General features: G+C 37.7%; 1 long non-coding RNA gene across 2 annotated transcripts; it reads left to right on the plus strand.

Moving 5' to 3' along the window:
• LOC149236467 (uncharacterized) lies at window positions 1-24,642 on the plus strand. 2 transcript variants are annotated; one of them, XR_016246221.1, is made up of 3 exons: window positions 1-378; window positions 20,535-20,645; window positions 20,944-24,642. It is a non-coding gene; the product is annotated as an uncharacterized LOC149236467 (long non-coding RNA). The 2 variants fall into 2 exon arrangements; XR_016246222.1 differs by lacking the exon at window positions 1-378 and adding an exon at window positions 18,924-20,373.
• Window positions 24,643-25,738: the final 1,096 nt, after the last annotated feature.

Below are 25,738 nucleotides of genomic sequence, written 5' to 3' on the forward strand. Positions count from 1 at the left end.
TTATTACTTAAGGGATTTTTGTTAATATAAAAGGTTTCATGTGTATTATTAGATTGGCAATGACTGAAGGTTTCTTTTTATGAGTAGACAAATATATATAAAGTTTCTAGTGCATTATTATGTCCCTGCAGGGACATATAGCATGCGGTCTCCTGTGTTTTTCTGTTCATACAGATAGCCAATATATTTTTTACCTATAGGTTACCTTAGGTAACAATTTTTATTTTTTCTACAACAATTTGTTAAACCCTTTATATGAACTCTGATTTGGTGCTGCAGGTATGATTCCAGCCTTGGTAGATGGAGTGCTGGGGCCGATGGTGCACTGATGTTGGTTTTCAGTGCAGCTCTATGGGCAGAAGTCTATATGAAGAAGAGGTAAGCATCAATGTCTCATCTCGGTTCATAGCAAAAGGGTTTTTCATATCAAGCAGCATAGAAATAAGCATGAGGAAGAGTATTGGGATAGGCAGTTTTACATTCAAATCAAAGTGGTCATGCACATGATAACACGAAGAGGAGAAAATTCTGGCTATTTGGGTAAATTATATCTACGCTACCCATTTTTATTGTCTATCTCATGACCTACTACACACCATAATAATTTTCTCAGTTTTGGATATACTCTTAACAGGCATTTTGTTTTGTGCCACAATATTTCTTAGTAAGTTCTTTAATGGGTTATGCTTTGACTTTCGTCTTAGAAGAAATGTAGGAGCTAGACTATTTTTCACATTTTCAATTTGACCAGCTTCTGTATATTTTAGTTTCTTTTGCAAATTTTATCTGGCAACAAAACCTATTTACAATTGCTTGATGTTGTTCATTTTTTTCTTATGTACAACTCTTACAAAATTTGTTGTTCACTTGCAATCTCTTACAAGTGAATGAACGTCTTACTGCATTCTCATTCTAGCTAGTTTTTAATTAATATGAAATTATTTTGTACGCATTATATAATTGGATCTACTGATTGAAAGAATTTATATCCTTACCAACGTATATATATATGTAATAATGGTAGAGACAATAATTAACACTGCTTCTTGTGTTCTAAGGAAGATAGCTACTTATCACAGGTTGTATGGTATTGAACTTGAAATGTTAGATTATCGTATCATTTATTTCATAAATGTAGCACTTCCGACTGGATCTCAGTTGGCTAGAAATGAATCCAAGGAGAAATTTTCCAGTTCTTATTTGTTATAAGAATTTGCAAGGAACTTTAGATAGCAAATGTCCCCACCTTAACAACTAAGAGGAATTTCTCCAAGTATCTTTGTTCCTTTGAAAGGACATGGAGAAGCTAGTAATGCATCCGAGTTTAAGACCCTAAAATAGATCACTATTTTCTTAGGGTCTGCTAAGTAATGTTTTAGATCCAGATTTACCATTTTCTTGTCTGTGCCAAGAAATCTTATCTCATGTGCCTATCTGTCTTATTCAAACTTATCTGTCCAATGGTGGAATTGCGTGTAACAAAATGAAATTTGGACAACATGCATTTGTCCTGTGGCAAATAATGTCTGCATTTAAACATCTCCTTGATAATATCTTTGTTCCCTTGAATGGGTATGGAGAAGCTTGTAATGCATCCTAGTTTAAGATCCCTAAACTACGTGGAGTCTGCTAAGTAACTTCTTACCTATGCCAAGGAATATTGTCCCACATGCCTGTCTGTCTTACTTAAATTTATCTACCCAATGGTGGAATTGGGTGTAATAAAATGGGATCTGGACAACACACATTTATCCTGCAACAAATACTGTCTGCATTTAAACAACTCCTTGATAAAACAAACTAGCTGCTAATCTCTTCTTACACATATATAGAGAACATTGAGAATGATCTAAGTAAGACCCTAGATAAGCAATAAATCTTTCTTAACCCAAATGATTGTTCTCAATACTTTATGTTTTATACATCTCTAATTTCATCTTTTGGAATTAGGTGTAGTTGACCTAATTGACACTTTATTTTGCTGGTAACACATAGACTGCTTGATTATATTGCGGGGCATCTAGTGAATTTTCAACACAATAAGTTTCTTACCTTGTATTCAATCTCTATTTGTTGTGCTATTCTCAATTTCAATGGAGCTGCTAAATGAAACATAGCATAGTTGGAATGGGAAGTTATAGAAGGCGTTGGAAGTTTGCAGTTTCCCTATTCCTTAAGAATAGGCCTTCCCATGGATGGCTTGGCTTGGGCACCCCTTTACTCTAGGCCAGTGGTGCCTTGTTGATCCTATATGGTAGAATGAGGAACATTGTGATGAATGAAATGTTAGATATCAGATCTTCTCATGACGTTGCATCGAACAATTAAATCCAAGCATTTGGGTTGTAATTTATGTGTATTTCAGGATTTGGGTTGTAATTTGTGTAGGTCAGAACTTGGGTTAGTCTTGAAATCAATTTGAGGTGAAGTTTGTGCATGTTGGTTTAATGGCAATATACATGAGCAGCAGCAATTTTAAGCCCTGCATTATACAAGCCTTATAAAGGCTATATTGACCATTATACATTTTGTTTGATTGACCAAGATGAGGCATTCCTTGATTGACTGATAACATCACTTTGTTAACAATCACATATGCAGAGGCATGGTACTCCATGGCACATTCTTGTCATCTTATGATTTGGATGAACTGTCCCGTATGTGTTAACTACAACATGGAAATTTGCAAATGAAAAATTTGATGATCTTATGTCTTAGGGTTTGTAAACCCTAGAAGACTAGAAGTCTTGAATGAAAAATCCCTAGGTTTTGGGGATAAAACCTTAGAACTAGACCTAGATCAATGTTTCCTCTAAAAGAAAAAGCCCTTGCTCATGCAAGGAAGGGAAGGAAAGAAACATGTTGATGATGAGGACGAGGATGATGAGTTTGCAGATGGATGCAAGAAGGCAATGATCAAGAGGGAGTTGAAAATTTCCATCCAATCCTCGAAACAAAAGATAAGCACTCTATACCTCTCTCTTCCTTGATTATAATCATTTTACTATTAGCATCCTCTTGTCTTTGTTTCTTTTGTTGGGTTATAATTGTCTCTTCCATCACCTCCTACTGAGGGTTGCAGGTACATCATAAAGGCTTCTAAGGCTCTGGCAGCAAATGAAAGCATTGGGAAGAATGAAGCAAAGCTTGTGACAAGAGGATTCTTTTGGAGTGATTTGTATTTAAAAGGGAGAAATTGTACCGGCATCTAGAACTATCCCTGATGATAGGAAGAGATCTTAGTTCAGAGGGAGCAGGCAAGCCAACAAGTTTGAAGGATGCCATGATGGAGGAAATTGTGTCGAAGAGAAGTCAGTGGTGACTTCCAAGTGTATCTACAAGCTGTAGTATGTGGTAGATGGCAACAAAGAGAATTATAAAGAAATATTTATGAGGATTCTCCTAGAAGGAGGGAGTGGACTATGAGGAGACATTTGCTACAATTATCAGGTACACTTCTATTAGATCTATTATTTTTTATAGAAATTACATTAGGTGGATGTGGAGACCGCTTTCCACAATGGATTAATTGAGGAAGAAAAAGTGTAGATAGAGCTACCTCAGGGCTTTGAGGTACATGAGAGGGAATCTCATGTCTATAGGCTACAGAAAGCTTTGTATGAACCTTAGACATGGTATTATCAGATGGATGGATATCTGATGAGCCAGTTATCATATGACTTGTTTCTAATGGGAGAAAAAGGACTCACGTGGCAAAGGGAGCAACAGTGTCTCAAGGATTTTCCTATGTGAAAGACAGATCAACCCTTACTTCAGTGTCAGAGGGAGTTGACCTTTGTGTTCAAGATGAAGGATATTGGTTGGATACATTACTTCTTAGAACTAGAAGTGTGGCAGAATTTGGGTAAGAATATTATCACGATCCTTCAGAGATTTGGGATGATGGACAACTAGTCCATGGTCACTTCCATGGTAACTAATATGAAGAAGTTAATTGGTAGAGGAGAATCCAAATTTCTATATCGGAATCTGCTTCAGTGTAAAGCAACTATGGTGATGGTTCCAATGAAGGAAGCAATTGCAAGGATATTTAGTTTCAAATTATGCAAAGAGTGTTGAATACATGAAGAGCACATCGGGATGATTTGTCATTTAGGATTCTGCTTAGGTGGGAAGCATACATTTGTCGCACTTAGGAATGCAAACGCTGAGTATATTATGGCTAGTTTGGCGAGTTGTGAAGAAATATGGATTCAAAAGCTACTGGCAAGATTGTAGAAAGCACTTGATAAAAAATTATATAAATCTAGCACAGGAAACTGACTTTTTACTATCCTTGTGTGCAGAAGACGCAGATTGGTTTATAGTCGTTCAATTGACAGAGTAGCACCAGGCCGTAAAAGGGAAAGACAACGTCTGAGGCAGGCAAGGCAGCGAGAGACTAGGCAGACCAATACTATTTCATGACAGAACCAGAGTATGTATTGTGAAATCCTTGGGATTCCCTAATCTTGAGGATTCGCTTTTATCTAGTTTACTCTTTTACTATTATATATAAGGCCGAAAGGAAAACGAAGGAAAGTTCAGACTTATGTAATCTATAATTATTCTTTTTGAGACATATAATATTGTTATCTCAGTGACACTGTAATCTGGTTACTTATGTTAATGAAGAAAGACTGTGTTTGATCTTCACTTATATTCTGAGTATTCCTTAGCGGAGACTTCTGGCGACTCTGGGCCCAGTCAAGAGAAGTTCTATTGCTTTCTTGTGTTATAATCTTTCCATTTGAATCTTTATTAATTGTTAATGTTTAATTAATATCATTTCGCTTATTATGAGGATTGACGATTCCAATTCATATTGTTGTTCATTTCGATTCATACTTAGTCATGTGATGTATCTGAGTAATGCTTTGATTTGATTGGTTATATTAGTTTCAATAGTAGATTGTTGTTCATTTTGAGTTATGTTATCATAGATCTTAGAGATAGTATTAATTGATTTCCATAATCCGCTTACAGAGAACAGTTGTTGTTTAGAAATCATTTATCGTATTTGCTTTCTTGTTGTTCAATTCGCAATTGCCGTTCAATCGAGATTGTCATTCAATTGGGAATTGTCGTTCAATCGAGATTGCCGTTCAATTAGGATTTGTCGTTCAATTCTGATTTGCTATAGATTAACATTGTTTTTCAGTTGTTACAGTTCTCTTTCTTGATCGAGTGAGTTAGTTTTAATTCTATTCGAAGGTTTCCAAGCGTGATTCTTTGCATTCGCATTTAGATTCATTTGATTTTGGAATAAGTTAGACAGAATTGCAGAGTGTGTTAAGAGTTCTCTTAGAGTCATTTCTTCCTTAGTTATTTCTTTAAGAGTTGTGTGAATTGAGTTGAAGAGATAGTTATTAGTGATTGCAACGATTTACCATTAGCTAACCTCTGAATTCACTGCATAGATTGTGTTGACACTCTTGAGATAAAAAGACTTACCTTGGGTTGAAAATTAATGTAGGAATTAAGATTGCCTGTAAAATACATCTTAGTGCACCAACATTTTGGTGCCATTTCCGGGGAGAGTGTTTCAAGTGATTTCCTTTTATCTTGTTGTGAAAGAATTGGGTTTTAAAAATGGAAGGTAAGAATCTGTGTACCTAGCAAGTAAAGTGCTTGCTTGCCAGCTCGCATTTCAACAAAGCCTTAGAGGTTAAATAGCAATTGGTTTTTATGAATGACTAAGAATAGAAAGATAGAAAAAGAGCAGAACCCCCCACATAAATACGCAAAACACAAAGGATCGGTGAACCTTGGGAGAATGACCTTTATAGATGAAATCGTAAGAAAATCAGAGATACAAGCGTCAGTAGGATTCCAGGAAGTATCTGGAAAAAGTTCTACTGTTATCCCTCAAGCAACAGGTTCACCATCTGCAACTTACGCTGAGATTCAAAGCCAAGTTGTAGGATCATAACAGAGTCTTCAAGCTACAATAAGTTTACATTCTAATCCTCTATAAGAGGGAAAATCTTGTAACTTAAAAGAAGGAGAAGGAGAAACCAGTGGGACTACTAAGGCAGAACCACAACTGTTTGAACAAGGATCTCCTGTGATCACAGATCTAGGTAGTTCTGCAAAGCCAGCTCAGGTTTCTATTCCTCTGCTCACTCAAAAAGCACCCCCTGAAATCCCTGAAGGTTATTGGCACATCTTTGACCAAATGGTAGATTAGCCACCTCAAGGTCAAACCTCGACACTAGAATATCCCATAGTCGACCAAGTGGCCAATGCCCCCATGAAGGCTATCCCTTTGTAGAGCATCCCAACTTTCCATGGATGATCACAGAGGATACTGATGCTTTCCTGTTTGAGTTTGATGTGCTCTATAGAGGGTATGACTACACCACTAACCCCCAAAAGCTAAAGTTGTTCCCTTCCACTATGAAAGGAGCATCCTTAAGATGGTTCATGGGTCTAGGTGGGCGAACTATTAATTCTTGGGACGAGATGAAAACCCCCTTCCTCAAAAGATACCAAGACTTTGTAAGACTAGGGCACTGAAAGATGAAATTTTTAAGATGATTGCAAAAGATAATGAAACACTAGAAGAATATGTAGAACGGTTTAATTATAATTTGCAGAGGTCTCCACACACTGCCTTACTGAAAGAATTCCTAAGAGCTATCTTAATTAAAGGAATGAAAGAGGAATGGGTAGAAACTCTAAATTTAATGGGAAAAGGAGATATTTCTCAAGAAGATTATGATGAAATCATTCGCTTGTGTATCAGGTGTTCACGAGGAAGCACATGTACAGGAACAGGAAGCCAAGATCCCATGAGCAGGGGAAGCAAACCACATAGTGGAGGCGTAATGCGGATGGAAATCGGTAACCTCCTGGAAGATTTTAAGACGGACATCCTGGGCACTCTCACAACGCAGCTAGACGTCTTACAGGCTAAACAAAAACAAGCCTTAGCAGAACAAAACTTGGCCATCTTCTGTCCACGTTGTCGAAAGAAGCACAACCAACGGGAATGCCCATTAGACATGGTGCAAACATGCACTATCTGTACTAAAGAGCACGCCACTGAACAATGTCCATCATTGTTGGGGTTGAAAGCAGTATTCAAGGAAGTAGAAGAAGAAACAGAGCCGGTATATCAGATGAACCAACATCGACAGTGGTAGGCTAAACCTACAGGTATGTCACAAGACACATCCTAGTTCTTTCCTTCTTCACAGTTTAATCAACAACAGAACCTTGGGGCAACATGGCAAGGCCAATCACCCTACCCAAATTGGCAAACCCAGCCATTCCCTATGACATCCTGGCCAACGCAATATTTTTCGGGTAATGGCTGGCCAAATTCTCCTTTTACTCCTGTTTGGCATGGCAATCCCTATCAATCCCAGTGGCCTGCCTCCACCTCTCAAAATCCAAATTGGTCTACAAATTGGCAGTGACCTCTAGGGATATCTAACGCACCTATGGGGACAGGTCCTCAACCTCAACCTGCACTATCAACTCCATATACATTACAACAAAATCCCCAACCTCTTCTGCGACCTCAATTGCCAGCTCAACCGAATCCAAATCCTAATAACAAACCGGTCCAGTTGGTGCAGATTATTGAAAGCTCAGATTATGAGATTGAGCAGAAAGAATGTAATGAACTCAGATTGAGGTCAGGACGTATCATCACCCCTGAGGAAAACATGGATCAGCCTTCAATCGAAATTGAAACCCCACATGTACATATACCACCACCTGTAATTAATATTGAACTAAAACAAGGAGAATAGACAAATCAACATTAAAACCCTGAAAAACTTACGGTCACTTCTCCCCCATTTCATGAAAGGTTAACAATACCCAAACCTATTGTTTATCCAGATTTCGATCTTGTAGGGGAACTAAAAAATATTTGTACTAAAATCCCTCTCCTCCAGGCCATTCAAGACATACCCATCTATGTTAAAACAATTATAGAGCTATGTGTGAAGAAGCCTGCGAGGAAAGCAAAAACCTCACCCACCATTCACGTTGTAGGGACCTTATCTAATTTACTCTTGGGAGGAGAAACTCCAATAAAGTATGGAGATCCTCAAAATCCCATAGTGACAGTTCAAATATATGGCCACTCTTTTCCCAATACTCTAGTTGATCTAGGTGCAACCATTAATATTTTAATAGTAGAAACTTGTCAAGCACTTGGTATTACAGCCCTAGAACCAATCACCACTTTATTAGAACTCATTGATCGTTCGGTGGTAAGGCTAGAAGGAACCTTACTAGTTTATGTTGATTTGTGGGAATATCCAGTAGATTTTCTTGTCATAAACACAAAGAGTCGATTAGATGAGCACCCTTTGATTCTGGGCCGACCTTGGCTTGCGACAGCTGATGCTTATATTGGCTGCAGAGAAGGTAGCATGACTATTGCAAAGGGGGATGCTATAAAAAATCTTATGTTGTATCCTCCTGCCAAGCCAAGTCTGCCCATTGTAAAAATATGCAAACAACCACCAACGTACCTGGAGGAAAGCATCCGTTCACCACTCACAGTAGCAGAGGCATTGGAATTTAAATATCAGACTGAAGACGATGTTATCAATAATTTTATAAATCAGCCTGCTAATATGAGCAATGTAAAGTGTCAAATGATGAAAGCAATCATGGATAATGAAGCCATGGAGGATCCTCTAAAGGATACCGACAATCAGCATATTCAGACGAATGATGTTCATAACAACATACCTATTGATATCGAACTCGGAAAAATTCTAAATATTAATGATGGTCTGGATAGCGATCAACAACAAAAGCTCATACAAGTCCTGCAGAAATATAAATGGGCTTTTGCATTGGATTATCCTGATATGAAAGGAATAGACCCACAACTATGTACACACCACATCTATACTGAGAAGGTTACTCAACCCATCCAACAGCCTCAATGGATATTGAATCTGCATCTCACGGACGTTGTGAAAGAAGAGTTACAAAAGCTGTTGGATGTAAACTTTATTTATCCTATCTCAGACAGTAAATGGGTCTCTCCATTAGTGGTCGTCCCTAAGAAAAATGGGAAGTGGCGTATCTATGTAGACTACCGGGAGTTGAACAAGGTGACACAAAATGATCATTTCCCCCTCCCATTCATCGATTAGGTCCTTGATACTTTGGCAGGGAAGCAATTATTTTCCTTCTTAGGTGGTTTTAGCGACTACAATCAGATTTAGATCGCCCCTGAAGACTAGGACAAAACAACCTTCACCTGTCCCTGGGGTACATTTGTGTACAAAGTATTACCATTTGGCTTGTGTAATGCCCTAGCTACATTCCAGAGGGCTATACTCAGCATCTTTGTTGATTTAATAAATGAAGGACTTGAGGTGTATATGGATGATTTTACTCCATATGGGGATGACTTCGACCAAGCATTGCAAACATTAGAAAAAGTCTTAGAACGATGCATTGCTACCAAGTTATGTTTAAGCAATGTCAAGTGCCACATGATGATGATCGAGGGTGTAATCTTGGGACACTATATCTCTACAGCAAGAATACAGGTAGACCCAACAAAAATTCAGGTAATTCTTTTACTACCTACCCCCTGCACTCAGACAGAGGTATGTAGCTTCCTAGGATATGCAGGCTATTATCATAGGTTTATTAAAAGCTTTTCACAAATTGTTGCACCTCTATATGCTTTGATTGGAAATGTTGATTTCATTTGGTCTAACAAATGTGACACAACTTTTACAGGTTTAAAGAAACTAGTCTCAACAGCACCAGTATTACGTGGACCAAACTGGGAGTTGCCTTTTCACATATCCACGAACGCATCAGATGTAGCTATAGGCGCTGTCCTTGGCCAGGAGGAGGACAAGAAACCTTATGCTATATATTATATTAGCAAAAATATCACTTCTGCAGAACTTAATTATACAGTGGTATAAAAATAATTCTTAGTTGTTATCTATGCAATAAACAAATTTAGACACTATATAACTGGCTACCCAATCTTTCTGTACACTGATCACTCTGCCATTCGGTATCTAGCTAATAAACCTATCACAAATGGTCGAGTAACATGATGGCTATTGCTTTTGCAGGAGTTCGATATTACTATCAAGGATCATCTGGGGAAGGAAAACCCGGTTGCTGACTTTTTATCACGAATCCCGAAGGTGAATGATCCACTAGCAATAGACGACCAATTTCTGTATGAACATCTATTTGTCGTGGCAATCAAGACGCCATGGTACGCAGATGTGGCAAATTATCTGGCAGTAGGGAAGCTACTTACGCATTTGACAACAAGAGAAAGGAAGCCAATCGTTTATCGCGACACCCAATTCTCTTGGATAGGCAGATATATTTTTCACAAAAGGGCCAACATGTGTATACGCAGATGCATCCGTGAGCATGAGATTTATGACATCTTGAAGGCTTGCCATGACGATCCCTGCGGGGACATTTTGCAAATCGAAGGACAGGGCATAAGGATGCTAAGAAATATACCCGGGCTTGCAATAGTTGTCAAAGGATGGGCAGGTCTGGCAAATCTGATGAAATGCCTCTACAACCCCAACTAGTCATAGAACCCTTCAAGAGGTGGGCATTAGACTTCGTTGGCCCATTCCATCCGCCATCCAATCAGAAGGCCTACATACTGGTTGCCACGAATTATGTGATTGTAAAGTTTTGTAGATGTTCTATGCTAAGAGCAATTTCACTTTTCTCACAGCAATCATACAAGTAGATAAGCAAAATGCAGATAGAACATATAAGCAGATCTTACAGAAGACAAATCAGAAACAAGAAAAATGTATGTGATTGTTTCGGCGGTCAACAGGATGCTTCAACCAGCAAAGTCTCCTTTGGTCAGCCAGCCCAGCATGTGTCACAACAACCCTCCAACCAGTAGATGAGTCAACCCAAGTCAGTTCTACAAAAGTCAAAGTTGTCCTGAAAAGTCAACGCAGGGGCAGCAAGCTAAAAGTCAACGCAGCAGCAAAACGGTCAACCCTTTGACCTCGATTTTTGTGCCAGGTAGTATGGCCTTCAAAAATCGAACCTCCCACAAGTTTTCAGCTTGTTTGGACCAAGCGTTGACCAAAGTCAACGCTGGTCAAAACTTTTGCGAAACCCTAGTAGCAGAAACCCTAGCAGCAGAAAAATCCTCTTCGTCCTTCCCACGTGTGGCTAAAATTCGTCCTCCAGGTAGCTCGTACTTTTTAGGATGAGAGAGGAAGATGTGAGTTGTGTTGTGTTCTAAATTCTCTCCAACTTTTCCTGTATATATATATCCATCAATGAGGGTGTGTGACACATCTGTTGGGCATGTGAGCCTACATTACAAAACTGGCTGACCTTTGCACATATAATTTATTAAGAATAATAAATTCAAAATATAAGTTCTGCTCATCGGATTAAGACTATTTTTATATGGATTTTACACCTCTCAGAAAGAGGAATCCAACAAAAATATTAGCCTCTTAATCTGAGCATCAGAACATGGAGTTTGGACCTAGTTGTCCAAATTTAACAGTGATGAAATGGGTGGAAACAATATATTTACCAAGAGCCACAGAGGAAGTTGTGGTATGGGTTACCGCGAGAAGTGATCACAGATGGGGGAGGGAAATTTACAGGACATAAGATTACTACCACTCTCAAGAATCATCATATTACGCATAGGATCACTTCCCCATATCACCCATGGGAGAATGGGCATGTCGAAAGCACCAATAAGGTCATTGAAGCGATTCTGACCAAGACAGTCTCAACACACCGGCGAGACTAGGCTACTAGACTGTCAGAGGCCTTGTGGACCTATCGCACGACTTGGAGGAATACTACTACATACTCCCCATACCAGCTTGTGTTCGACAAAGAACCTATTTTTCTGATCGAATTGGAAATAAAGACTCTAATGATGGCCCAAGAAGTAGGGCTACATCTAACAGAAGCACATACCAAGCGACTCTAGCAGATTAACGAACTAGATGAGGCTCGACTCCTTGCTTTGCAACAGACTGTAATTATTCAGCAACAAAGGGAAAAATGGCATGACAGCCTTATCAAGAAGAAAACATTTCAAAAATGGGATTGGGCACTGCTTTACAACTCCAGCTTCCAAGATTTCCTGGGGAAGTTGCAAACAAGATGGCTCAGACATTATGAGATTCAAGAAGTGCATAACAATGATACTCTTACTTTGATGACCATTGACGGATTTGGCCATTCTTTTAGGGTGAACGGACACCGAGTACGCCTCTATCACAAACCGCTCACCAAGGAGTATTTCTGCGAGCAGGTACATGAGGACCCCTCCATGCAAATCTTAGTTGTAGGAAGTGATGACCCATCAGCTTTTCTTTAAAAAAATTGAGATTTCGTTAGAAATTGTAAATAATGTATATACTTTTTTTTTACTAGTTGCAATTAAGAATAGACATTACCATGTAAATATGAGAATTATTTTCTTTGTGTGCTTGATAAATGTTATTCAATCAATTGAACAACACATTTTCATTTTATTGATTTTGTTGTTCAAACGATTGAACGATTGTTGTTCAATCGATTGAACAACACTTTTGCATTTTGTTTTTGCTGTTCAAATGATTGAATGATTGTCGTTCAATCGATTGAACAACACATTTTCATTTTATTGATTTTGTTGTTCAAACAATTGAACGATTATTGTTCAATCCATTGAACAACACTTCCGTATTTTTGTTTTTGTTGTTCAAACAATTGAATGATTGTTGTTCAATCGATTGAATTGCACTTTTTCATTTTGATTTTTGTTGTTCAAACGATTGAACGATTGTTGTTCAATCGATTGAACATCACTTTTTTTTGTGATTTTTGTTGTTCAAACGATTGAACGATTGTTGTTCAATCGATTGAACATCACTTTTGTTTGCGATTTTTGTTGTTCAAACGATTGAACGATTTCTATTCAATTGATTGAACAACACTTTTGTTTGCAAGTTTTGCTGTTCAAACGATTGAACGATTGTTGTTCAATCGATTGAACAAAATTTTTGTTTGCGAGTTTTGTTGTTCAAACAATTGAACAATTATTGTTCAATCGATTGAACAATTGTTGTTCAATCGATTGAACAACACTTTTGTTTGTGATTTTTGCTGTTCAAACAATTGAACGATTGTTGTTCAATCGATTGAAGAACACTTTTTTTCTTTTTAATAGAATAAATCATGAATTTTTCTTAACGGTCATGATGCCATCTTTTTTTCTTTTCTCCTTTGTATTGTGAATAAACACCATTTGAATGGATTTGTGCTTGATATAAGAAAAACCAGTAATGACAATACCATTATGACTCATGAAGCCTTTTGATGGTTATCTTTATTCAAAAGTTGATATGGTGTATCTTTATAATGACTGACTAAACATCTTTTCTTTGGACACATCATAAAATGATTCATTATTTTCAAACCATGTTGGCTTATGTTTTACACTATCAACTGGATAAATCTCATTGACATGATGATATGGGGGTAAGAGTATAAACTTTCATTGGCATCTTCTTACTTCTTACACCATCCCTGACTCTTAAGGAGCAAATGAGCCTCCCTCTTTTTAACAAGTAAAAATTCCAATAGAAAAATGGACATAATGAGATGTGAAAATGAATCAAACATTGTCTTAAAAAGGATAGGGGGTCTCATCACGAGCCAACCTACCATGATCATAAGGATCTAACAAGTGACATTCCAATTTGGCTACCAAACCAAGGTAATGACCTTCTTAATGCTTAAAATTATTAGAAGGGTAGGGGGTCTCATCACGAGCCAGCCTGATCACTTTGTTATATCTTGGTGAATGGCACTATGGTCATCTGGTCACCATGCCAGCATAGTGGTCTCTTTATGACAAGAAAAAGAAGAACCATCTACATTCTAAAAGGAGGACTCTAGCTCATTTGTGGGGTTAAAAAGCAACCCTGTTGAGGCTATGAATGCCTGCTGGCAACAGCGGCTCTGCTTATGGTATTGAGGTATTATCTTACATTGCCAAATGCTCTCTAAGCTCTTATCACCTATGGATTGTTTCTAAAGGGAATATTCCATTTGAACAACACTCTTACAAGTCGATCTGCATGGTAACTTATTTCATATATTTATTACATTCTAAATTTTCCAATCATTTTACGTCTCTCATTAATATCTACTGATGATTATGCCTTTGTCATTAATATCACTTACGGTGAAAATCTCTTGACATAATGCATTAAAATCTCTTTTTTAATTCCTTTTCAGCCATTTCACATCCAATGACGTGTGTTGCTTTAATTTCTTTATTGATTCACACGCTGTTTTTGGGATTGGTTTCCAGAATTTATGTATTGTTAATGCTTTCACTTGCTTTTCACATGTTGAAAATATGTGGACACCCTTTTCTCGTCAAAGGGGGGATGGCATGCGTACGCACGACAGGTATGACAGTTATGAATAATTGTGTGATAATCATTTGAATTAACTTCCAGGGAAGGATTGCAAGATGATTATGAATGAGTAATAATTAGCAAGTATTTCTGATCGGGGAAAGGATGATAACCATTATGGCTGGCATGCAAACTTATGATCATGCGTTAAGTGTGGTTGACGGGACCAATGAATTAACTAAATATGATATTAATTCCCAAAACATCGTCATTTCTCTATTAATTGCTGTAACGTTCTTTGTTGTTGTTCTGAATTGTGGAAGTATAAAACAATTGCATACAAGAAAACCAGTTATAGGTACAATAGCCATGGGAGGAAGAGCTATCCGGAATGAACCACCAGTGCTTATGGTATCAGATCAAGCTCGTGCAATTCTCGAGCATGCAGGATGGCTGCAATATCTGAATAGGTTGCAGGATTTTCATGAGGAGTTGACGTTGGAATTTCTGCAAAATTTGCAGAATGGCAGCACCACAGTCAAAGGCAGAAGTATAACAGCTTTTGAAGCGGTCATAGCCGAAGTCACTGAACTTCTGATCGAAGGAACGAAATGGACAGAAAAACATGTCCTTCTGCACAATGTGATTGAAGTATTCCAGGATCCAGGAGAGCAGCTGGTGCGAACAGGAAAAGGGATCCATCCTTCGGCGTTAAGGCAGTCATGGAAAGAATTGGTTGTCATCGTGCAAAGGTACATTACCTGCGACAATCAACACGATGTGGTAAAGCCCCGCCAACTGAAACTTCTAGCCATTTTAAAAGAGAAAATTTCAGTTAATTTGCCATTTTATTTGAATTCCCTATTACATGATGTCGCCTGTCGAGTTAGGACAGCTAAGGACCCACACAAAGTAATCAGTCATCATCCATTAATTAAATTAATTATTATGAACGGACTGGCCCAACAACAGTTAACCTGGGACAATGTTGTAAATCCTACTTTGGCTCGACCCCCAGAAAACATAGTAACAGAGCAACAAGGGCCAAGAACCCCAAGTCTAAGAAGGACACTGAAAAGAAAGAATTCTTCCATGCCCCTGAACCCAACAAAACGTAGGCACAATGTGCGAGTGAGAGCCCAACAAAGTATCCCAATTCAAGTAGATGAGGTTGGACCATCCCGCACACCACCTGCAAGCCCACAAAATTCCCCTTTGCAAGACTATAAACATGGGAATATTTGGAGAAGGTAAAGAACAGTCCAGGAATGCTGAAGAACAGAATTGTACCCCTAACCAGTTTTCCCCTGCTGATAGCCCTGGTCGTGAGCAAACCTTGTCATTCACTGATTTTGTGGAAGAACAGAGGGAACTAATTCCTTCTGTGGAAAAACCCCTTGAAGCGGAGGTACATGAAGAAGAAGTCATTAGAGGAGGAAATCAGACAGCAGACACCGGTCCAGTGGACCCCCCAACTAAAGGAAACCCTATAGATGAAACCCTGGGAGATGAAAATCAACCAGGTAACACTATTTTTTCTAAGTCCCTTGAGGACGAGGCCTACCCAGAAGAAAACCTGGAGAATGACAATTTTTTAGGAGACATCGTTGTATTGGGATCTCTTGAAAGAGAAATCCATGATAAAGTGGAGCTAGAAGGTGAAGCTCCATCAAGAGATACAGTTCTAGATGGAACCCTCGCTGATGTTGATACATTACCACTTGTACATGAACTAGAGGATAATTCAGTTAAGCCATCACTGGTTGGAAGTCCCAGGATAAAAAATTCATACACAGATAGGCTCAGTAAAGTGCTTAAGATGTATAGGAAACATAAGCGAATAATTGGGCAGCTAAGGTAGTGGTTAAAGGAGGCCATTAGAGCCAAGAATTTGAAATCAGAAAAAGAGACCACAGGCACACAGTAGAACATTATTCTGGAAAGGATGTTGAGGCCCAAACTGAGGATCTTTTGGCTTGTCCAAAGGAAATTCAGACAAAGCCATGCCTTGTAGAATACACTGAAAATCAAATAGAAGACCCCTGTGTTTTCTCACGGAAGACCCAAATGGACCACCCTACCATGGATACTATTGTTCAAACAGATGCTGAAGAGGACATCCCAATCGATCATTGCATGATTCAAGAGGTAGTTGAAGCTGTTGTTCAGACCGGTCCCACGGAGACCCAGGAAGAAAAAACCCAAATAGAAGAAACACCTGTTTATATTCCCCTAATCAGGGAGGCATTTATTAGTAGACTGCAGAATGAACTACTGAAGGTTTAGCAGGAATTATCTCAGTACAAGGAGGAGGTAGTGCCCCTGACCATAACTAAGGATGAGACCTTTACTCAGTTCAGGGCTAAACAGAAGAAGGTTGAGAAAGCACAAGAGAAATTATAGAAGTCTAAAGAGAAGTTGGAAATTGTCTTCTCTCTTTATTCAGACACCTTGTCATGTAGAGCCCCTACTACAAATTATGCCTTATTCCTCCTGGAAAGGTTCCTCCTGCTGAAAATCAAAGCTGCTAAGGCTGGTAAGCCTGTGGAAATCAAAACCACCCCGGATTTTGTCAAATGCTTTAGAGAATAGGACGAGCAGGTACAACACCTCCTCTGTGAGCTTTATATGCACAATTTCTTTCTGGAAGACCACAAGGACAACAACCCTGACCCCTTTATAGGGGATGTACAACTCCAAACATTTATCTCTTTCACTACTAATCAACTCAAGTGCGCCAAGGCCCACAATACTTTTAGGAGGCGTGAAGAAGGAATTGACCTATGGATGAGAGGGGAACCAACCAAACCCCTGCAGCTCTTGAGTAAACACAAGCAATTCATGAAGCGATACGGTGTTATAGGCCAACTGGGGCCATTTCATATAGATGTTATACAAGCTGGAAAGGAATACTTCCAAGAGATTAAGGAGGAAGCCTTGCCTGTAGCTAGACAAAGGTGGGAAGCCTCCAGCATTATTGTTAGAAATCGAGAACTGTTTGGATATCAGAACTTTAAAGTTGCCTCCTCTCGTTTCTATAAATACAGTAACATGATTTTGACTATGGGACATGAATGGATAGGATGTCGGTATAGTACTCCAATCATATGGTATCCTCTAGATAAGTATCGTTGTGATTATAGCTTGAAGAATTAAGATGTTACCCAGGATTTTGCTATATTAAAAAAGAAAAATGGCTTCATATATTATAAGGAGGAGGTATATCCTGCCTACTCCCTAACTCAGCTACACATCAACTATTTAATTGCATGAGGACATGCAACAAGGTAAGCTGGGGAGTATGTTGGGTCAAGAAAACATTTCGCTTATTGTGAGGATTGACGATTCCAATTCATACTGCTGTTCATTTCGATTCATAATTAGTCATGTGATGTATCTGTGTAATGCTTTGATTTGATTGGTTATATTAGTTTTAGTAGTAGATTACTGTTCATTCTGAGTTATGTTATCATAGATCTTAGAGATAGTATTAATTGATTTCCATAATCCGCTTACAGAGAACAATTGTTGTTTAGAAATCATTTATCGTATTTTCTTGCTTGCTGTTCAATTCTCAATTATCGTTCAAACAAGATTGTCGTTGAATTGGGAATTTTCGTTCAATCGAGATTGTCATTCAATTAGGTTTTGTCGTTCAATTCTAATTTGCTATAGATTGTTCAGTTGTTACAATTCTCTTTCTTGATCTAGTGAGTTAGTTTTAATTCTATTCAAAGGTTACCAAGCGTGATTCTTTGCATTTTCATTCAGATTCATTTGATTTTGGAATAAGTTAGACAAAATTTCAAAGTGTGTTAAGAGTTCTCTTAGAGTCATTTCTTCCTTAGTTATTTCTTTAATAGTTGTGTGAATTGAGTTGAAGAGATAGTTATTATTGATTGCAATGATTTACCATTAGCTAGCCTTTGAATTCACTACATAGATTGTGTTGGCACTCTTGAGATAAAAGACTTACCTTGGGTTAACAATTAATGTAGGAACTAAGATTTCCTGTAAAAAGACATATTAGTGCACCAACACAACCCACTCCATGATGGCCCTTATCTTCTCTGGATCTACTGCAATGCCTTCCTTGGAGACAACATGTCCCAAGTAGTGTACCTCAGTCTAAAAGAAGCTACATTTGTTGAGCTTAGCCTACAACTTATGCTCTCTCAACAATCTCAATACTGCTGCTAAGTGCTCGGCATGCTCTTCCTCATTTTTATAATATACCAATATATCATCAATGAACACAATAACAAACTTATCAAAATATGGACACAACACACTATTCATCAAACACATGAATGTAGCTGGAGCATTAGTTAAGCCAAATGGAACAACAACAAACTCATAATTCCCATACTTGGTCCTGAACACAGTCTTGTAAATGTCCTCCTCTTTGATGCATACCTAATGGTATCTAGATCTCAATTCAATCTTCGAGAACATTTATGCTCCCTTCATCTAATCGAAAAAGTCATCAATCATTGGAAAATGGTACCTGTTCTTGATAGTCACTTTGTTCAACTACCTGTAATAAATTCAAAATATGAGGGTACCAAATTTCTTCCTCACAAATAAGATCAGTGTGCCCCAAGGTGACACACTTGGCCTAATGTATCCCTTTTCCAACATTTCCTTCAGCTGCAACTTTAACTCAACCAACTTATGTGTGCTCATCTTGTAAGGTGCTTTCGATGTTGGAACTGCCCTTGGAACTAACTCAATTGAAAAGTCTACCTCCCTGTGAGGTGGCAACTCTATAATGTTCTCAGAGAATACATCACGAAATTGCTGCAACATTGTGTACCTATTCAACACATTTGCATCCTTAGACTCCATACCCTTATCATTAGAAATGTGTACTACAAATAGCTTGCACCCTTTCTACGGCTACACTTTGCTTGCATAGCTATCACCATCCTAACTGATGTGGCTCTCTTCTTACCTTGCAAAACTCTTGGTTCTCCATTGTTGTCAACACACTCAATAGCTTTGTCATAGCATTCAACCTTGGTCCTATGTAGATACAACCGATTCATGCCTAATAACATATTGTATGAACCCAACAGTAATACATTCAAATGTGTTGCTATAGGCATACCATTCAAATCAAATGTGAAAGCTCTTACCCAATGATGAACTCACTTCTTCGTACATGTAGCCAACTGCACTAACCAAGACTCTGCATGCAACTCCTTATTGAACCCACACTTATCCACCAAGTTAGGACTAACATAGCTATAATTAGATCCTGGTTCAATCAAAATAGAAATAATTTGATCACAAAGTTTACCATCCATCTCAATGATATATACCTGGTGTTCTACTTGCCCGTTGTCCACTCCTGCATAGATCTCTCTCTTTCTCATCCTCAGAAAGAGAGAGATCTACATTATGGCGATTTGAATTGCATTACTTACTTCAAGCCATTTTTTTCTATCAAGATTCTTCAGGCCCGCCTATATTTTGATTCAAGCTATCTTTTAATCAGTTGTTTCATTCTATAAAGAGTGCTAGGGTAATAGTAAAGCTTATGGGACTTCTTGCTTGTAATTACGGATGGCTGATGGCATTGTATAATAAAATGTTTGCATATCCTCTCATAGATATTGTTCTGCTTGTGTTTATCGGTTTATAAGTACTCATATGTAACCATACATACTGTTGATCAACCGACCCTTGTGTCTTCTAAACTGGTTATTAGTTAAGCATGCTTCACTGCATGCATGATCTGAGATAGACATTCCAATCCACCTTACAGATTACCCCTGACCATGGCTCATTTATGCTCTTAAAGCTGCTCCTAAAATGCGGATAATGTAGAAGTTTGCACATGAAATAAACTTTGAGAATTTCTTTCAAAGATAAGTGCTCTGTCTATGTGACTCTGAGATGTATCATGGTAAATCCTATGTAGTGCCCAATACGGATCAATGTTTTTCCCAGGAACAAATATGGATCAAGTTAGCTTGGATAAATGGTAAGTATTAGATTTAATCCAGCTGGACCTCTTATAACCTCTTATAATGACCATTTGTAATTTATTTATATTGCAGCTGCCCTGATTCTTTTCTGAACTAAAATGCTGGCAGAGTCTAGGCTTTATCTAGACCTTAAATTTTCATTTGATGTGAAATACAGGATTGTTCCACTTCCAACAATGGTGATAATCTGGAGTGCAGGTGTGGTTAAATGCTTTATAAGATGAGGGGAGTAGATTCATCATGGAAGATTGTGTCAAAGGAGGCAGAGGTTCAATCAATCTGTTCAATTATTACTTAAGGGATTTTTGTTAATATAAAAGGTTTCATGTGTATTATTAGATTGGCAATGACTGAAGGTTTCTTTTTATGAGTAGACAAATATATATAAAGTTTCTAGTGCATTATTATGTCCCTGCAGGGACATATAGCATGCGGTCTCCTGTGTTTTTCTGTTCATACAGATAGCCAATATATTTTTTACCTATAGGTTACCTTAGGTAACAATTTTTATTTTTTCTACAACAATTTGTTAAACCTTTTATATGAACTCTGATTTGGTGCTGCAGGTATGATTCCAGCCTTGCTAGATGGAGTGCTGGGGCCGATGGTGCGCTGATGTTGGTTTTCAGTGCAGCTCTATGGGCAGAAGTCTATATGAAGAAGAGGTAAGCATCAATGTCTCATCTCGGTTCATAGCAAAAGGGTTTTTCATATCAAGCAGCATAGAAATAAGCATGAGGAAGAGTATTGGGATAGGCAGTTTTACATTCAAATCAAAGTGGTCATGCACATGATAACACGAAGAGGAGAAAATTCTGGCTATTTGGGTAAATTATATCTACGCTACCCATTTTTATTGTCTATCTCATGACCTACTACACACCATAATAATTTTCTCAGTTTTGGATATACTCTTAACAGGCATTTTGTTTTGTGCCACAATATTTCTTAGTAAGTTCTTTAATGGGTTATGCTTTGACTTTCGTCTTAGAAGAAATGTAGGAGCTAGACTATTTTTCACATTTTCAATTTGACCAGCTTCTGTATATTTTAGTTTCTTTTGCAAATTTTATCTGGCAACAAAACCTATTTACAATTGCTTGATGTTGTTCATTTTTTTCTTATGTACAACTCTTACAAAATTTGTTGTTCACTTGCAATCTCTTACAAGTGAATGAACGTCTTACTGCATTCTCATTCTAGCTAGTTTTTAATTAATATGAAATTATTTTGTACGCATTATATAATTGGATCTACTGATTGAAAGAATTTATATCCTTACCAACGTATATATATGTAATAATGGTAGAGACAATAATTAACACTGCTTCTTGTGTTCTAAGGAAGATAGCTACTTATCACAGGTTGTATGGTATTGAACTTGAAATGTTAGATTATCGTATCTTTTATTTCATAAATGTAGCACTTTCGACTGGATCTCAGTTGGCTAGAAATGAATCCAAGGAGAAATTTTCCAGTTCTTATTTGTTATAAGAATTTGCAAGGAACTTTAGATAGCAAATGTCCCCACCTTAACAACTAAGAGGAATTTCTCCAAGTATCTTTGTTCCTTTGAAAGGACATGGAGAAGCTAGTAATGCATCCGAGTTTAAGACCCTAAAATAGATCACTATTTTCTTAGGGTCTGCTAAGTAATGTTTTAGATCCAGATTTACCATTTTCTTGTCTGTGCCAAGAAATCTTATCTCATGTGCCTATCTGTCTTATTCAAACTTATCTGTCCAATGGTGGAATTGCGTGTAACAAAATGAAATTTGGACAACATGCATTTGTCCTGTGGCAAATAATGTCCGCATTTAAACATCTCCTTGATAATATCTTTGTTCCCTTGAATGGGTATGGAGAAGCTTGTAATGCATCCTAGTTTAAGATCCCTAAACTACGTGGAGTCTGCTAAGTAACTTCTTACCTATGCCAAGGAATATTGTCCCACATGCCTGTCTGTCTTACTTAAATTTATCTACCCAATGGTGGAATTGGGTGTAACAAAATGGGATCTGGACAACACACATTTATCCTGCAACAAATACTGTCTGCATTTAAACAACTCCTTGATAAAACAAACTAGCTGCTAATCTCTTCTTACACATATATAGAGAACATTGAGAATGATCTAAGTAAGACCCTAGATAAGCAATAAATCTTTCTTAACCCAAATGATTGTTCTCAATACTTTATGTTTTATACATCTCTAATTTCATCTTTTGGAATTAGGTGTAGTTGACCTAATTGACACTTTATTTTGCTGGTAACACATAGACTGCTTGATTATATTGCGGGGCATCTAGTGAATTTTCAACACAATAAGTTTCTTACCTTGTATTCAATCTCTATTTGTTGTGCTATTCTCAATTTCAATGGAGCTGCTAAATGAAACGTAGCATAGTTGGAATGGGAAGTTATAGAAGGCGTTGGAAGTTTGCAGTTTCCTTATTCCTTAAGAATAGGCCTTCCCATGGATGGCTTGGCTTGGGCACCCCTTTACTCTAGGCCAGTGGTGCCTTGTTGATCCTATATGGTAGAATGAGGAACATTGTGATGAATGAAATGTTAGATATCAGATCTTCTCATGACGTTGCATCGAACAATTAAATCCAAGCATTTGGGTTGTAATTTATGTGTATTTCAGGATTTGGGTTGTAATTTGTGTAGGTCAGAACTTGGGTTGGTCTTGAAATCAATTTGAGGTGAAGTTTGTGCATGTTGGTTTAATGGCAATATACATGAGTAGCAGCAATTTTAAGCCCTGCATTGACGTTTACAGGGAAGGTGAAACTCTGTTATCATTCTCTAATGGCGCCACATGCAGGCGGGTTCTTGCCGGGACGAATCCCAGTCTTAGATTTCGTGCAGCGGAATTGAATATTAGAAAGCGAAGAGATTTAAGATTCCCAACAGTAGCCCACAACATTAGAATCTGAGGTGGGATTAATTTTTCCAGGTGGAAACAAAAGCAAAATAGACAGAGGGATTTGCAATTGATACTTATGAGATCGTTGGTATTCTTTGCCACAAAACAAAACTTTTTCATTGATTTTTTAGTAAACAATTGGTCTGAATATGCAAAGATTGTTCTTGAAGCTAATAGTCATGGAGGGCAAGGAGGTGGGTTTACACTTCTTCCTTGTTTGGGAGGCAAGGGTGATGAAAACTATAATGGCAGGAAATCATCTAAGAAATGGTGGTGGTCGTCTCTTTACTACTGCTGTTGTGGGTCTGGTTCAATTCATTGGAATATATTCAGGAATTCTCAAAATAGATTATTCTTCTGCTAAGAGATTCAAAGAGCTGGCTAGACACAAGCAGGTTCACATGGATTATTGCTCTTAATTTTGGTCTCAGTTGCTTGTACAGGGTCCATCTTTGTTGGTTTCTTGAGATCCCTTATAAAGGATTCTAAAGTGACTATATTTCCACCAAGAAGAACTCATAAAGCTAACAACGTTACTGCGAGAGCTCTGCTTTGGGTTGCTGGGATTGGTATGCTTTACCACCTTTATTAGGGCAGAAGGGATGCTCTATTATCTAGGGCAATTGCAGCATACTATAGATGGCAGAATAAGGGCTGTCTTGATAGTTTGTATGTTCATATAATGAGAATTTTCTCTTTGCAAGAAGAGGGTTGAAGAATTGAAAAATTCTGTGGCAACCAGAGAAACGAAACCCAGGAATAGGAGGAAAGGAAGGGCCTATTAGTCCCTGTTGTTTGGATTCTATTCACTGAAAGTTCACTACAGGGCTTCTGATGATTGAAAAATCATAATTGGACCTCTGACCTCACAAGCCACCAATGAGAGTATGGGTGCCTAATTAAACACTGGCTCAAAATCAAAATATAGGTTGCAGACTTTTCATGCTGTAAAAGTGCCGGTGCTAGTGGTGGACAAAAGAGCACCTGTAACCTGATTCTTCTCCACCTCCTTATAAAGAGTGACATTGCCTTTTGCCTGTTTTAACTGCTTTTCCTATTCCAATACATTTCATAATCAAGGTTCTTCAGGGCTGTTTCCCTTTTCAAACAGAGCAGGAGAACCCATGTAACAGTGGTTTTAATTCTTCTCATCTTCAGAAAGAGAGAGATCTACATTATGGCGATTTAAATTGCATTACTTTGTTCAGGCCATTTTGTAAAATTAAGATTCTTCAGGCACATTTCTCTTTTGATTCAAGCTATCTTTTAATCAACTGGTTCATTCTATAAAGAGTGCTAGGGAAATAATAAAGCTTATTGGACTTCTTGCTTGTAATTACGGATGGCTGGTGGTATTATATAATAAAATATTTCATATCCTGTCATAGATATTGCTCTGCTTGTGTTTATCGGCTTGTAAGTAAATTGAGAATGACTATTTCTTGTAGTTCTTGTGTTCACTTGAAAAGGGTATTGAATATAATTGATTATACTGTTGTTTTATTTGATTCTTCTCAGATTGCAGTGATAAGCAAAAATGAAATCCAAAATATTACTATAAATTACTCATATGTAACGATACATACTTTTGATCAACAGACCCTTGTGTCTACGAAACTGGCTATTCAGTCAAGCATGCTTCACTGCATCATTGCATACATGATCTGAGATAGACATTCCAATCCACCTTGCAGATTAAACCTGACCATGGTTCAGTTATGCTCTTAAAGCTGCTCTTAAAATATGGACAAAGTATAAGTTGCATGTGAAATAAATTTTAGGGTGGATGGGAATTTCTTTCAAAGATCAGTGCTCTGCTCTAGGAACATGTTCTCTGTGACTGCGAGATATATCGTGCTAAATCTTATGTAGTGGCCGATACGGATCAATGTTTTCCCGGGTGCAATATGGATCAATTCTAGATTGGATAAATAGTAAATATTAGATTTAATCCAACTTGACCAATTATAATGACCATTTCTAATTTGTTTATATTGCAGCTGTCCTGACCCTCTTCTGAACTAAAATGCTGGTAGAGTATATGCTTTATTTTGACCTTAATTTTTCATGTGATGTGAAATATAGGATTGTTCTGTTTCTAGCAATAGTGATTCTCTGTAGTGTAGGTGTGGTTAAACGCTTTATAAAATGGGGTAAGTAGATTTATCATGGAAGATTGTGTCAACAGAGGCAGAGGTTCAATCAAAGGTTCAATCAATCTGTTCAATTATTAATTAATGGGAAAAGGTCATGTGTATTATTAGATTAGCAATCACTGAAGGTTTTCTTTTTACGAGTAGACAAATGCCAATCTTAGATAACAATGGTATGTTCTATGCTGAAGCACAATTTATTTCAATGTTCCTTTAGCAGCCCAATGACAATTTCCAATTATATCCATCATTAGCAATCTCATTAACTTATAAACA

The sequence above is a fragment of the Pinus tabuliformis genome, chromosome 8, assembly GCF_031772625.1.
Source record: "Pinus tabuliformis cultivar Carrire ecotype Pingquan chromosome 8, CPIR1, whole genome shotgun sequence".
In the NCBI taxonomy this organism is placed as follows: Eukaryota; Viridiplantae; Streptophyta; class Pinopsida; order Pinales; family Pinaceae; genus Pinus; species Pinus tabuliformis.